Raw genomic sequence first — 16,583 nt, 5'->3', positions numbered from 1 at the left:
ACTATTTCATGTTAACCACTCATGTAACCATATTCATTACATGTGCATCAAGAAAAGGGAATTCTTGCATACCTTAACCTCTAGAATATGTAGTAATAAGAGAAAACTTCAACACAACACCTCACCATAATTTGAAGTAAATAAAACCCTTAAAAAATAGTAAAGAGAGTACCTTTATTGTGAGTGTGAATGTTAAAATAGCCGAAGTGATGAAAGCACACATGGAAATTCTAGGCATGTAGTTGTATTCACGGAAGTGATGCAGAATTCCAGCTACAACTTCCTTGTGTTGTGGGATCCGTGGAAGTGAGTGTAACTAGTGGCCAAAGAAACCACAACAACTATACACGTGCCATGAGAAGGGATTCAAATCCCATACCTAAGTATGTGGCTTCAAAACATAGAGAAATGGATAACATGAAGGCAATCCTTGCTACACCAACATGGAAAGGCTTCAAGAAGAATATAATTGATGCCAATAAAAACCAATAGGAACTAAAGACATAGTGGAGTTAAAATTCCTATCACTAAAGCCCCAAATCACCAGATTGGATTTTTTGTTGGTTAAGAACTTAGTAGTTCTAACTGCTCCAAACCCTAACGAACTCATGATTCACACCATAAGTGAAACATTTTCCTAATTAGAAACCATGTCACAATAAATTCTTGGCAGCAAATCGATTCATAAAACATGATAATTACATAATAATTAGTAATATTCCACAAGTGTCGAACAGATATTAGATACTCCCCCCTTAAAGATAACACTATGCTCAATGTTCATCTCTCATTTGAACTTTATCTTTTACTCGTGATATAACAATTTAAACAACGCAAAATGGGATCCTTCCCCTTCAAAATGAAGGATTTCATTTCCAAGAAAGAATCATAAGACAAAAATAATAACATTTTATCAATAGCCATAAGAATTTATAACTGCAAAAACATGCATGTTCTACTTTCCATCGCTTATCCATTATTCAAATTCATATAAACAAAACAAAATCTCTATGCCAAGTTACCATTACTTACCAATTACTTGATGATCATGGTCACTTTTACACAAGCACACTAAGGATGGTTTGACAACCCTTAGACACTCCATGGAAAGCACCGTGTAATGTAGGACTAACAAATCCAACATAATCACGTTAATCACAAAATTTCAATCAATTGAAATACTAATAATTACATGCACAATGTCAAGTGACATTTTAATCACAGTACTTCCACAAGGACTCAAAGAGAACCTAGTTCTTCAATCATCAAAATGATCAATAATGACATCAAATACATGCTTTTCTTAGCCCCTAGTAAAGACATTCACAAGCTTGGTAACAAAACAAAGGAACTTACACTTGCATTAATTCCTTTTCAAGCGCTATTCTCATTTCCTGTCAAGATGTACATAAAATATTTACATGACTATATAGAAAATTCATTTTTAACAAAACACATAACTATTTAGTTATTTTTTATGGTATGAGAACCACAATAGCAAAATAATTCTCCTCCCAACTAATTTGAACTTCTTTCCATAACCAAATCAAGCCATTTTCACATCTAGACAATTTTGTGACAAAGACCATATGAGGTCGAGTCTAGAATTTCACTTGCTAACCAACTCAAAAATTCCAATGACCACACAGGGTCCAATACAAGATTCCTATTAGGAGCATGTTGCCTATTCCTTTGACATCATCCTATCTATGAGGAATTTTGGGCCTCCTCTAATTGTCTCTAAATCAACAAATTTTCCTTAGGATTTTTCCCCTCTTACCATCTTGTCGATCTCTTTTCCACTACTCAGATCAGCGTATCTCTAGAGAGAGGAAATCTAGGTAGGAAAGCACCATCAACCTCTTTGGGCAGGTAACCGCCATCAACCCAAAGCCTCCTAGCCTTTCACAACTATCCACAACTGTCTGGCATGTGAAATTATCTTTTATCACTCTTTCCCAAAGTAATTTTCATAACAAACCATATGCACATTATCATTAAAGAAATAAGAACATTTACGTAAATCATGCATTCATACGTGACCCTCAGCATGGGTCCACAATATCTAGATTGACAAGAAACATAACTAACATACATGTGGTATACATTTTGATTTTCCAAATAACACAATCATGCATATAATATCTTTATACTTTCTCATTTATATTGGAAATTCACATTGCAATATTTTAACTTCACAGGTTCTCTTGTTTCCATTAAGCTACCCCTACTTAATCCCATCAACAATGTTAGTCATAATTGTTTTTAATAAAACTATACTTTCTACAAAATCTTGTTATACATAAGAAATTTTATCAATGTTCTCAATAATTCAACATGTATAAAGGTTATTGTTTTGAGGCTTCTGCGATTAGTGCTTTGTGTGTAGTTTACTTTCGGAGTTCTCGCATCCATAATTGCTTGAATCGATGTTTCGAACCATCCACCATGGCTCATAAAGGTATGGATCCTGTTACTTTTCATAAACCACTTTCATGCATTATAACAAGAATAACAAGTAATGATACATCTTCTCAATGTTACATCTAAGAAACATTAAATCGAAGTTTTCCATAGACTTAAGAAGATAATACTTTAATCATTACCATTCCCATAGTTTTCACTCATGTAACATGTCATTTCATTTATCCGCGTGCATCTAAGCAACAATTATTAACGCATACCAGCTGATATCGCCCTCGAATCATCAATTCATTGAGTTTTCAAGGTAAAAATGCAAGGTAATCAATGCTTGATTAGGTTGCTACTATCATTAAGTTGATAGAGACATCAATGCAATCACTTTAATGGCACAACTGTATCATAATATAAGTCCTTTGTCACTTAAAAAACTTGTAATTCATAGGTATGCATGGTTAAATCAGTATTCACTTTTTCAATCACTGCAGTTTTCTTGCATGTGCATAAAATACTAAACATAACTTTAACCATTCAAAGACATTGGTTTATCATCAATGTGTAAGTGCCAATAGCTATTAGGGTAACAATCCAAGCTTTCCCATTTTCCATAGTGCATTGTTATCAACAGATGGACACATGAAGTAACTACCATAATTACTTGCTTACAACTTATAACAAGTTTCAATCAAAATCGATTCATGAAAATAGTTTTTAGTAGTTAGCCATGCAAAACTAACTAATTAATGCTACTAACCATTTTAATTTTGACCGTGATAGGACTTAGCCATCTTTTAGTCTTTGTTGTCAAGTTTTACCACTTGACTCATTGTTCATTTTTAACATCTAAAGGGGTTTTTCCAATTTCATTTTAAGCATTCAATTGTTCTCTTCAAGGGTATTCCCCATATTTTACATTCATGCATCCATTCATCATAAGTAGTGCATTGTAGCTTTACTCATGTTCATTAAATGTATCATTAATATTTTCATATTGGCAAAGGTCGGTAGGTCAATTCTCACTTTCCTTAGTGAGTGCTTAGGATTGTTCATAGGTGCAACACAGGTTTTATTGTCTTTCATCCTCATCAAGATTCAAATATTATGAGCACAGTTTTACATCAAACTTTATTACTTACTACTCTTCAATATGGTTATAATCATGCACAATGCATTCCATGTAAAAAATAATATACTACATATATCATTATGTAGTTTGTTAAAATCATACATGAGCTCATGCCCACTAGTATCATACATCTAATTCTTTTCCACTCACCAATTCCCAAAAGGCACCAATACTGCAACCTTAAGCTCTGATGCCACTTGTAACGTCCCCGAGTAACCTTGCATGAAAATTCATGGAGTTAGAATATTTTATACAATGTACTCAAGTTAACTATCCAAATTACTATTACATATTCATGATTAACCATTAGATAGAATCTTCACCATTACACAGAATAAATTTAGTAAAGGAATATGAAGATGCATAACCATTAACAACCACTATTGTAGTATATTAATATAAACTTTGTGATGTAACCTTGCATCATTTTCATATTTCCTTTAACTTGATTAATAAATCACATACTTGATATTATAAATATCAACTCATGCAAGGAATCCACATCATAAAAGTAACACAACAAGAAACCACATCATTAGACATCGATATACCCTAGAAACCCCGTAGGGTGAAAACCAGCAAACGTTTAATTTTATTATTAAATGCTTGTGAGGGTATTCACCCCTCACTAAATGGCTTGTAAGGCAGTTCATCTGTTAACCATTGTCATAAAATATTACAAAGATATATCATTTAAATACAACATATCTAACTAAAATATATTACAGTCATCATGATATCACTTATCCACAATTATTCAACCTTTATATCTTTGTGTCCTAGTTGTTTTGTCAGTGAACCATCGTGCAACTCACACTCCCTAATTTTCATGTACCATTAGTTCTTTACATGCCACAATGTTAACCATAATATATCCTTTGCACAAGTCACCATCCTTTCTTGCCATTGTTGTCGTCAAGAAACTTTGATATCATGATTACATAAAGTATTTATCAACCAATAATCAATCTTTAATAGTGATTCTTCAACATCTATTCATATGCATACATGAAATGTAAATAAAATATCATAACATGATTCTTCTAACAAGACTACTCATGCATTGATTATAAGCAAAGGTGTGTCTAAACAAATACTACATTACTAACGTCCTTCTTGAACAAGCACACATTCTTGTCCAAAGGAAAACCACTGTAACCATCTATTTTAATTTAAAGGATACTAGCAACTTAGCTTTGTTTTTCATGCATGTAATTAGATAAAAAATTATTTATAGAAATTTATCCCCTCAACTTTTCTTTTTCATTGTAACTAAGCAATCTTTTGAATACAATAGATATTATTATTATTATTATTCATAAAAATGTGTGTCCCCTTCTAAGGGAAAACTAACATAATAGCTACTATTATCATGCATGCAAATGTATATCCAATTTTGAAAACATCTTTTTCAGGATAGAGCTATTTACAAAGTCTATTGTACATACAAATACATCCCATGTTCTAAAAGAAAACTAACTTGTTAGTTATTCTTCTTTAAGTGTGTTTATGTATATTCTTCCAAAGGAAAGCTAATACATTTATTAAATATAATAACTTGTTTTCTTTTCCAAGTTTAATGTAATAATTATTCTTTTCTACATGCAAATCTATTTTTGTCTTTAAAAGGTCTAACACAATAATTATATTCTTCCCATGCATAATTTTTTTTCAAATAATTCAACATCATACTTGTGCTTTTCATGAATACAAAGATCATATTTCCTTTCAAGACATCAAACACAATAGTTCTATTTTCGTCCAAGAAAATAACAGATTTCTTTTCAAGAAATATCACACCTAGTATTTCTATTTTTTGCATGGTAAAAACTCATTTCTTCTCAAAGAATATCCAACGTAATAGCTCTATTTTGGTGCATGCAAAGATATTATTTATTTTCAATATCAATTTCCTTTTGTATATGTGAAGAACTTCTATTTTCCAAAAAGAACTAATGCAACTAGCTATTATTTTCTTTGCATCTAATATGTATTATTTTCCAAATGAAAAAATAATAATTTTTGTGTGAAAAAATAAACACATAATCATTTCAATAAATCTATAACACGCATTCCTTTAGAATTTAGCACCAAACACGTTTCTTCCAAGGAATCAAGAAAATAATTATTATTGGTCTGCATATATGACTAACAAAATAACGTTCTCTTCTCCAAGAAGATGAATAAAATACCATCATGTTCTTCTCAAGGGAATCAATTGAAATAAGAAATTAAGCAAGATAGATAATATTGACATGGTTATAACCAAATACCATAGTAACTAGAATTAAAGCATGTCTTATGCCAATATGTTTTTCTGTTTTTCAAGACATAGTATGGTTAATTTCTCATTCACCTACATGTCTCTAGGGTTAATTGAAGGAGGTTCATTTCCATTACTATTTCATAACCTTCATTATTTCATGTTAACCACTTATGTAATCATATTCAATACATATGTATCAAGCAAAGGGCATCGTTGCATACCTTACCCTCTCAGATATGCAGTAATAAGAACAGCCTTCAACACAACGTCTCATCATAATTCAAAGTAAATAAAGCTCTTAAAAACTACCAAAGAGAGTACCTTTACTGTGAGTGGCAATGTTAATGTTGAAATCTAATTTCAACGCAGACCACTAGAAACCGTGAACCAAGCCAGAAATCATTCACCGGATTTTCTCGGAGCGATTTGTCGACGAAGGAATAATCCGGCAAGGAGCTCCGATATAATTTGGAGCCGACACGTGGTTCAGCCCTGACGTAACGCAACGTAAGAATCTCGGGAGTTAATGTTCAGCATATGTTGGCCTTCCGATATTCTCCTCCTCCGTTCGATCTACTCCACCTTTTTCGTCCGTTGATTGCCCAAACCTGCATACGAACATACATTAATGACTTTGCGTGGAGTGAATTTCATTTTTGGTTGACCGCGGTAAAATAATTAATGAATTAATTGTTACCGTAGAGAATAGCAGGCTTAGGCTCTTTAAAGAAGTTAAAGAAGCTGAAGGGAGAAGGTTGTTGCTGCAGCAAAACTTCTCAGGCAGACAGAAGACTCAGACATCGAAGGATTCAGGTATTCTTCACAGCTATCTTGTTTGTTACTAAAGAGACAGTCAGTTTTAAATACACATTCAAGGAATGGCTAGCACAAGCACTGGTATGGGTATGTTTAACACCCAGCTCCCACAGTTTAATGGGAAGAACTATGACTACTGGTCAATAACCATGAGAGCTTTATTTGCCTCTCAAGATTTATGGGAAATAGTTGAATCTGGGTTTGAAGAAGTAGCAGATGAAAATGAGTTCAATGCACTAACTCAGGGAGAGAGTGATCTCCTGAAGAGCAATAGGAAGAAGGATGCAAAGGCCATTTTATTGTTGCATCTAGCAGTAGACCAGAGTATATTTCCAAGGATAGCAGCAGCTAAAACATCAAATGAAGCATGGCAAACCCTCAAGACAGCCTATCAAGGCATGGAAAGAGTGAAGACAGCAAAACTACAATTGCTGAGGAACGATTTTGAGAATCTGAACATGAAGGAGTCAGATAACATTGACTCATTCTTCACTCATGTGATTGGTGTAATCACACAAATGAGAACTCATGGAGAAACCATTGAAGACAGAAGGATTGTGGAGAAAATATTGAGGGTCTTACCTTCAAGGTTTGATGCCATAGTCACCACCATTGAAGAGACAAAGGATCTATCAAACTATTCAGTTGATGAGCTACATGCATCACTGATAACACATGAGCAGAGGTTGAGTAGGAATGAAAACTCATCTCTTAAGCAAGCCTTCAAGACCCAGATGTCCTTTGGAAGAGGAAGAGGTCAAGGAAGAGGAAACCGAAGAGGAAGAGGCAGAAGCCAGAACAGAGGTGGAAGGAACAGCCCATCAAATGCACAAGGAAGAGGCAGCAATCCAAATCAAAACCAAGGTCAAGGCAGTAGCCAACAAGGAGGACAACATCATGCTCAAGGACAAAGGTATGATAAATCTAATGTTCAATGCTATTATTGCAAGAAGTATGGACATTATGCAAGTGATTGTAGAAAGAAACAACATGATATGAACAGTAGACAAAATGCAAATGTTACAAGAGAAAACAGCAGTCAAGAAAATGTCCTGTTAGCTTGTAACATGGCTGAAACACATAGTGAGGACATATGGTTTTTAGACTCAGGTTGCAGCAACCATATGACAGGGAATATAGCCCTCTTTTCAGCCTTAAATCAGAATTTGAAATCAGAGGTCACACTAGGAACTGATAGTAAAGTGTTTGTTATGGGAAAAGGGGAGATAAAAATATTTACAAAACAAGGAGAAAGGAAAACCATAGCAGATGTCTACTATGTCCCCGGAATGAGATGTAATCTCTTGAGTATTGGACAGCTTGTCCATAAGGGGTACAATGTTTTCTTTAAAAATGATGTATGCACCATCATGGATATACCACCCAGCAAAAGATGCATTGCTGAAGTGAAGATGACAAGGAACAGGATGTTCCCTCTCCGGATCATGGCAGACATGAAGAACAAAAGGGAAATGGCAACAGTCACCCAAGAGGCCTTCCAAAGCGTGCCAAAGGATGAAAATTGGTTATGGCACTTGAGATTCGGGCATCTAAATTTTGGAGGTCTAAACCTATTAAGTAGGAAAGGAATGGTAAGAGGATTACCATTGATAGAGAAACCGGACAGCCTATGTGAAGGCTGCATTTTGGGAAAACAACACAGAGAAAGTTTTCCATCAGGGAAGAGCATAAGGGCAAAGACACCCTTAGAGATTATCCACTCAGATTTGTGTGGACCAATGCAAGCTCCATCATTAGCTGGCAGCCTATATTTCCTGACATTCATTGATGATTTTACAAGAAAGACTTGGATATATTTCCTGAAGAACAAAAGTGAAGTCTTTGAGAAATTCCAAAATTTCAAAGCACTTGTGGAGAACCAAAGCGGGCTGCACATAAAAGTATTGAGAACTGATAGAGGAAGTGAGTATATCTCAAATGAATTCCTAAAGTTTTGTAGAGAAAATGGAATACATAAACAGTTCACAACTCGGTACACCCCGCAACAAAATGGAGTTGCTGAAAGGAAGAACAGGACCATCATGGATATGGCGAGGAGCATGCTGAAGGCAAAACATTTGCCAAATGAGTATTGGGCTGAAGCTGTACATTGTGCAATTTATATTTTGAACAGGTGTCCTACAAAAGCAGTCTTGAACAAAGTGCCAGAAGAGGCATGGAGTGGGAGAAAGCAAGGAGTCACCCACATGAGAGTTTTTGGGTGTGTGGCCTATGCACACATACCAATCAGCTAAGGAGGAAGTTGGACAGCAAAGGGGAGAAATGCATCTTCATTGGATACAGTGATGAATCCAAAGCCTACAGGCTGTACATTCCATCTACCAAGAAGTTCTTTGTAAGCAGGGATGTTCAATTCATTGAGGAAGAAGCTTGGGATGGAAGCATAGAGAAAACAGTGAATGTTAAGAACTGTTTGTCTCATGATGAAGATGAAGAGGAGGTGGCTGAAATGCATCCCCAAACATCAGCGCCAACACAAGGACAGCAAGGGACACCATTGAGGATCAATGAGAGTGCTTCTCCAAGCACACCACAAGGAGGAAATTCAAGTGCATCTTCAAGCACTTGCACACCAAGTGAAAGAGGTAAGAAATTTAGAAATCTAAGTGACATTTATGATGAAGGAATGAATTCCTTATTTGCCTTGTATTGTCATGTTGATGATCCTATTCATTTCGAGGATGCAATTAAAGATAGGAAATGGATAGAAGCTATGGATGAGGAGATGAATGCCATAGAGAGAAACAAAACATGGGATTTGGTTGAGTTACCGAAAGGCAAAGAAGTCATTGGTGTGAAATGGGTCTACAAGACCAAGAGCAATGCTGAAGGCAAGATAGAAAGGCACAAGGCAAGGCTGGTTGTCAAGGGGTACAAGCAGCAGTATGGAAGAGATTATGAGGAGACTTTCGCCCCGGTTGCAAGAATGGAAACCGTGAGAGCAGTGCTGTCCATAGCAGCACAAAACAAATGGAAAGTCTACCAAATGGATGTGAAATCACCATTCCTAAATGGAGTGTTAATGGAAGAGGTCTATGTGGAATAGCCTCTCGGATATGAGAAGAAAGGTGAAGAGCACAAAGTGTGCAAGTTGAAGAAAGCTCTTTATGGGTTGAAGCAAGCGCCAAGAGCATGGTACAGCAGGATAGATTCATATCTATTGGATAATGAATTCGACAAATGTGAAGGAGAACCCACAGTCTACATCAAGGAAAAGGATGGTAAAATTTTAATTGTTGTCTTGTATGTAGATGATGTTATTTTCACTGGAAATGATATTTATCTTTTTGAGAATTTTAAATCAGTCATGAAGAATGAATTTGAAATGACTGACATGGGTTTGTTGAGATACTTCTTAGGCATAGAAGTAGATCAAAATGAAAAAGGAATTTTTATATCTCAAGCAAGATATGTCAATCAAGTTTTGGGCAGATTTAAGATGGAAGAATGCAAGGCAGCAATCACTCCCACAGTGATGGGATTAAAACTCAGCAGAGAGGACAGCAGCAAGGATTTTGATCCTAGCCTGTACAAAAGCATTGTGGGCAGTCTTATGTATTTAACAGCAACTAGGCCTGATTTAATGTATGCTGTTAGTTTAATTTCCAGATTCATGGAGAGGCCAAAGGAGGCACATTGGCAGGCAGCAAAGAGAATTTTGAGGTATGTCAAAGGCACTAAAATGTTTGGAATTCTATATCATGCCTCAGAACATTTAGATTTGGTTGGATACACTGACAGTGATTGGGCTGGAAGTGTAGATGACCGGAAGAGCACTTCCGGTTATGTATTTAATATGGGTTCAGGAGCCATTTCATGGGCTTCTAAGAAGCAGTCCATTGTAGCATTGTCTACAGCAGAGGCTGAATATGTGGCAGCTACAGCAGCAGCATGTCAAGCAGTGTGGATGAAGAGAATGTTGAGAAGCTTAGGCCAAGAGCAGGCAAAAGCGACAGTCATCTTTTGTGACAATAGCTCAGCTATTGCATTGTCAAAGAATTCAGTGTTTCATAAAAGAACAAAACACATTGATACAAGGTTTCACTACATCAGAGAATTGGTGAACAATGGAGAAATTGTCCTAGAACATTGAAGGACTCAAGAACAGGTAGCAGACATCTTGACAAAGCCACTGGATCAGAAGAGCTTTGAATTTTTGAGGAAGTGTCTTGGTATGACCGAATGCCCAGCTGTTGAAATTAAAGGGGAGTGTTGAAATCTAATTTCAACGCAGACCACCAGAAACCGTGAACCAAGCCAGAAATCGTTCACCGGATTTTCTCGGAGCGATTTGTCGACGAAGGAATAATCCGGCAAGGAGCTCCGATATAATTTGGAGCCGACACGTGGTTCAGCCCTGACGTAACGCAACGTAAGAATCTCGGGAGTTAATGTTCAGCATATGTTGGCCTTCCGATATTCTCCTCCTCCGTTCGATCTACTCCACCTTTTTCGTCCATTGATTGCCCAAACCTGCATACGAACATACATTAATGACTTTGCGTGGAGTGAATTTCATTTTTGGTTGACCGCGGTAAAATAATTAATGAATTAATTGTTACCGTAGAGAATAGGTACGCTGATTTAAATTTTAATGTTTTTATATGTATCGGAGGTATGGTGGTGCATTTAAAGAAAGGCATGGGTGTTAAAAATGTTTAGGGCACGTAAAAGTAATTGTGTTTTTTTTTTTTTTTTTTTTTCAAAAAAATGAAAAGGGCTCGTGCATTGACTATTGTAAAAAAAAAAAAGAGAGCACTGAAAAACGTGCTCTGCATCTTTGTTTTGTATGGCACATGGGTGAAATGTAAGTGTTTGCAGCAGCGAGAGAAAACCAGGATGTATGCACAGCAGTGCACAAATGTATTTGGTAATGTTTTGTGAGGCATTGTAAAACAGAGAAATAGCAAAAACCATGTGTGGTTTTGCACAGCAGTGCATAAAGGAAATGGTGAAGCGATCTTTGTAAGCCTGTGTAAATTTTTATTTACAGCAGTAAAATTATGTAAACTTTTATTACAGCAGTAAGTTGTTTTTCACAGCAGTGAATATAAAAGGGATTTTTACAGTGGTAAATCTTTGTATCAGTTTTTAATGAATAGAAAGTTTTTTTATGGTGGTGAAATACTCTGTCTCTCAGTGAATTTTTTTTTAAGTCTTTCTGTGCACAAAAAGATCCTGTGGAGGTAAAACAGAGCATTGCCTCTGTGTGTTTGAATATTTGGTTTTTGGTATTTTCTCCATGTAAAAATACCCAACAGTTAACCTGGCCAGAGCGATGAAGGCACGCATGGAAATTCTGGGAATTCAGTTGTATTCAAGGAAGTGATGCAGAATGCTTGTGAAAACTTCCTTATGTTGTAGGGTTCATGGTAGTGAGTGTAACTAGTGGCCAAAGCAACCATAATAGCTATACAGAGTGCCATGAGAAGGGATTCAAATCCTAGTTCTGAGTACATGGCTTCAAAACACAGAGAAATGGATAAAATGAAGGCAATCCTTGCTCCACCGACGTGTGTGGAGATTCAAAGGCATCAAGAAGAATACAATTGACGCCAAGAACAACCTAGCAGAACTAAAACAACCTAGAAGAACTATAAAACCTGTCACTAAAGCCCACAATCACCAGATTGGATTTTCTGTCGGTTAAGAACTTGGTAGTTGCAACTATACCAAACCCTATCAAACTCATGACTTGCATCATAAGTGAAACGCTTTCATAATTAGAAACCAATTCACAACGGTTTCTTCCTAGCCAATCGAATTATAAAATATGGTAGTTACATGGTACTTATTAATATTCCACAAGCGTTGAAGAGATATTACAAAGAGACACTCACACAAACACATATGAAGAATGAGCACAAATTAATCTTTGTTTGGATCTATAAAGCTGTGAGAGGGATCAATGCTTTAGAGGTATAAATCTTTTATTAAACGTTGCATTCTAAAAAAGATTTACACCTAAAAATATTTGAACCCTCCTTATGTTTAATAAATCTTAACTAAGAATATAGTTAAATATATTTATATATATATATATATATATATATATATAAATTATTAATTTATTTTGTAAAAAATTATATTTAAATATTTGACAAATATAATTAATAAAATAATTATATATTATTTTTCAATTTAATTTTCATTTCTAAATAGGAAAAAAAATGCTTCTCTATTAAAATACAAAATACATCTCTAAAAGGTAAATCGAAAAACAAAATTTTTGATGCAATAATTTATATTTTCAAGTTTCATTAATTTGAAAGTGAAATTTTACACAATATCCTTTCTCTTCGATACTCTATATTTTAATCTTAAATGTTAAGTGTTTAGGAATTATGATGGAGTTCAAACGTGTCTTTATCATCATCATAATTATGTGTGCATTATTCTCTAGTATATATTTTCATAATATTTATTCTTTTCATGCTGACCTCTAAATTTAAATTTAGCATTAATTTCAAAGTTAAATAATATAGGATATCTTTGTATATTTTCATTTTAAATTTTATATATTATTTAATTTAAATATAAAAATATATAATATATTTATTAAAAACTAATATATATTTTTATTTAAGTTATCTAAAAGTGAAATAATATATAATTTTTTTTGAAAAATATGTTTTTATAATTTATATTTTTAATTAAATTATAAACCTATTTATAAAAATTAAACCATTAAAAATATTTTTAATGCATTACTATATAATTTCTAACCTGATTTTATTTAAAAGTGAAATATTACATGGAAACGTTTCTTTTCAATATTCTGTATTTTCGCCTTGATATAATTTTTCAATACCTTCCATCAATCTTCCTTATGAAAATCCCTCGTATGTTTTCATCCTGACATAATTTTTCAATCGATCTTGGGTTAATCTGTCAATCCCCTCCATCTTCTTGCATGAAAATTTTTAAAAAGGTGATGGGATGCCGTAAAGTTAAAATTGACAGATATTAAGAATTTGATTAGCTATTAATAATTATCTGCACAGAATTTACTAAAACCATGAATGGGCTTAGTAACCCCATAAACAAATGGATCATTCATAGTTCGACCTGCCCATTTATCATTCAAACCTGTTCTGGGCAAGCAATCATTGCGAGACAATCTTGTTTTTAATGTTTGCCATTCAAAACAACCTTGGAAAGAAAAATACAAGGTGATGGGATGCAATGTCCGTATCAAGTGCAAAAACGGTCATGTGAAGCATGATTACTAATACTATGAATAACAATGAGTCACCAGACAAATTGTAGCTGTTATAGCAGTACCAGTAAAATGAAAGAAGCAGCCATCATTACCATTGCGATAAATATATTAAGTTTGTCTTTACATAATTTCATAACGGTGTAGCTTCCATATATTAACAACATTGCCTGTAAGCACTTATAGTTATGGTGGTTGGCTATTACATGCATGCTTTGGAGAGCTTACTAATGCCTCCAGTGATAGACATTAGAAATTGCTGCAGCTTCTTTTTAGTTTCTGTGACCAGATCCAGGAGGAGAAGGAGGGTGAGTGGTTGCCCCATGATAGTCGACGTTGAAAATGAGTTCTCTTCCCTCTATTATGTTCTCCTCATCAGCTTTCACCTGGGAAAAACAAAAATGATGTGACAGTATGTCTTAGGTGAGTTGAATATAGACAATAACACGAATTGACCTGAACACGGAATTGATGTACAGCTTCAAATATGAAGAATTGATATTTACAGTTGACAGAAATAATATATCAAAATATTGGAATTCGAAATCTGCTGGCTGAATTTGTCTGTATCCATTGAATATTGGAAATTTCCAGATATGCAGGCTGGATGGGATAGGTTTGTATTGATTTTTAAAACTTTTGTTTTATAATTATTTTTATTTATTTAGTAAACTTGATTGACATGAATGAAATCAAATTTCACTTTCAAAATATTCCAAAATCTACACAATTAATTTAGTTTAGTAGTTAAATTTATATCTATTCATATGCTATGAGAGAAACCCAAAAAGGCCAGACTATTAACCTGAACTAAATCAATATATAGTAAAGATAATTGGCACTAATTGGCACCGTTGTTAAGATTGTAAGGAAATTTGCACTTGTGAGCATAGTAAAGATAATTTGCACCCTTGTGAAGATTGTAAGGAAATTTGCATCACTGTATAAACTAAATATAAAAAACGGCCCACAAACGCATGTTATTGAAATCTACTAATATAATATCGACATGGAGGAGGATGTTACAAATGGATTTTATTAACTTATGAAACTTTTATAAACTGAAAAACAATTACCCTATGGTGATTTGAAGGCATTATAAGGAAAAACAATTACCCTCTGGTGGCGATTTGAAGAGACAAAAGGGGAAAACCGAGGGACTTACTTTCTCAGGTTTTATCATCCGCGTTGCTTTATTTTCTGGCACAGGATGACCTGTTGAAGGGAAATCGTAAGAATATAAATATAATAGAGAATCGAAAACACTGCATATTATCATATTCATATGCCACATCCCTTTTTAATGATAATCGGAAGTTGGCCTGGATGGAAATCTGCCTTTTTTTCCACAATGTAGAGTGAGCAGTTCAATTTTAAATTTTATCAAATATGGAAACAAAGCTTTTCCATATTCTGAAATAACATGTTTTCTCAAATAACATTTTTTTTTAATAATTTAGGCCATTCTGATGTAGACTGCACATTTTATGTATCTTATAATACTCATGGGATCAATCATACTAGTTTAATGCATCATAAAAATCGGATGCATCTGACAAGTACTGAGCAAAGTCAATCAAAGTAACTCGTTAAATGCATGAACCTGCAATCTACACAACCTGTGGTAATTAGTGCATATTATTTGAAAGATTCAAACCTACTCACAAAAAACTAAATACCTAATCCTAACGACATTAACCATACCCAAGTCATATAACCTTTAAATTAAGGAAAAAGGTTATACGGTATATCTTCGTCCAATATCATATGAATCTGCAACGTATAGATTCATCCCAATAACTTCCTATATTTTTATGAACTTTTGTTGATAGAAAGAAAATGAGGGACAATATTACTTACCTTTACTGCCATGATTCTCAGCAAAGGCACGTGCTGCCGAACCGCCATGAAGAAGTAAACCGATAAGCATACAAAGTAGACAAACAAACCCTAGTTTACTCATATCTGCTGAAATTAAAACCCTAATACTTGGATACGAGAGGTCAAGAGAGACTCAGTATTTATAAGCAGCCTAGTTTACTCATATAGGCTGAAATTAAAACCCTAAGACTTGGATAAGAGTGGTGCAGAGGCACTCAGTATTTATCAGCAGCCTGGAGGGTGAATACACAGGTATAGTGTTTAGAGTACTTGGCGGCCTAGCAGTGGCTGAAGTATGCGGTCACTAAAGTGGAAATGCAGGTACTAGTGGCTGCAACATGCGCAGTTCTGAACGAACTAATGATTGCACAGATCAAATCGTCCAGCTATGTAATCCACACGAGTATCCAATTGAGTGGCCCACCGGATTCTTAACCTCACAGAATTCAATGGGCTGTGACATGGGAAATGTGACAGCTGAGCTTGACTATGCATTCAACCGTAATCATTCAACCGAGCCACTGAATCGTTATCTTGAGGCTTATCACATGGTTGGGCATCACTCGAAATCGAGAGGTCGGCCAACAAAATCATTATGTTACAGAACTCAATAGTTGGACGAAAGCGTTGCAATTTGTTCGTTTGCCCATGCTAGGAAAACTAATGTGACAGAGACCGTTCAATGGTTGTTATTGATTTGCTAGGAAATCATTTTAAATATACTAATATGTTCAATGGTTGCTATTGATTTGCTAGGAAATCATTTTAAATATCCTAATATGTTGAACACGGGATAGACCAACACTCCAGTGTGTTTAGCTCTATGGACTAAT

General features: G+C 34.7%; 1 long non-coding RNA gene across 1 annotated transcript; it reads right to left on the bottom strand.

Annotated features, from left to right (window-relative positions):
- Positions 1-13,942: 13,942 nt before the first annotated feature.
- Positions 13,943-16,043, bottom strand: LOC149183979 (uncharacterized). Its single transcript, XR_016257732.1, has 3 exons — positions 15,730-16,043; positions 15,035-15,084; positions 13,943-14,255 (listed from the first exon to the last, which is right to left on the bottom strand). It is a non-coding gene; the product is annotated as an uncharacterized LOC149183979 (long non-coding RNA).
- Positions 16,044-16,583: the final 540 nt, after the last annotated feature.

Source organism: Pinus tabuliformis, chromosome 3_2 (assembly GCF_031772625.1).
Source record: "Pinus tabuliformis cultivar Carrire ecotype Pingquan chromosome 3_2, CPIR1, whole genome shotgun sequence".
Taxonomy (NCBI): domain Eukaryota; kingdom Viridiplantae; phylum Streptophyta; class Pinopsida; order Pinales; family Pinaceae; genus Pinus; species Pinus tabuliformis.
Note: the sequence above shows the minus strand (reverse complement) of the source record. Positions and strands in the feature narration are given on the sequence as shown.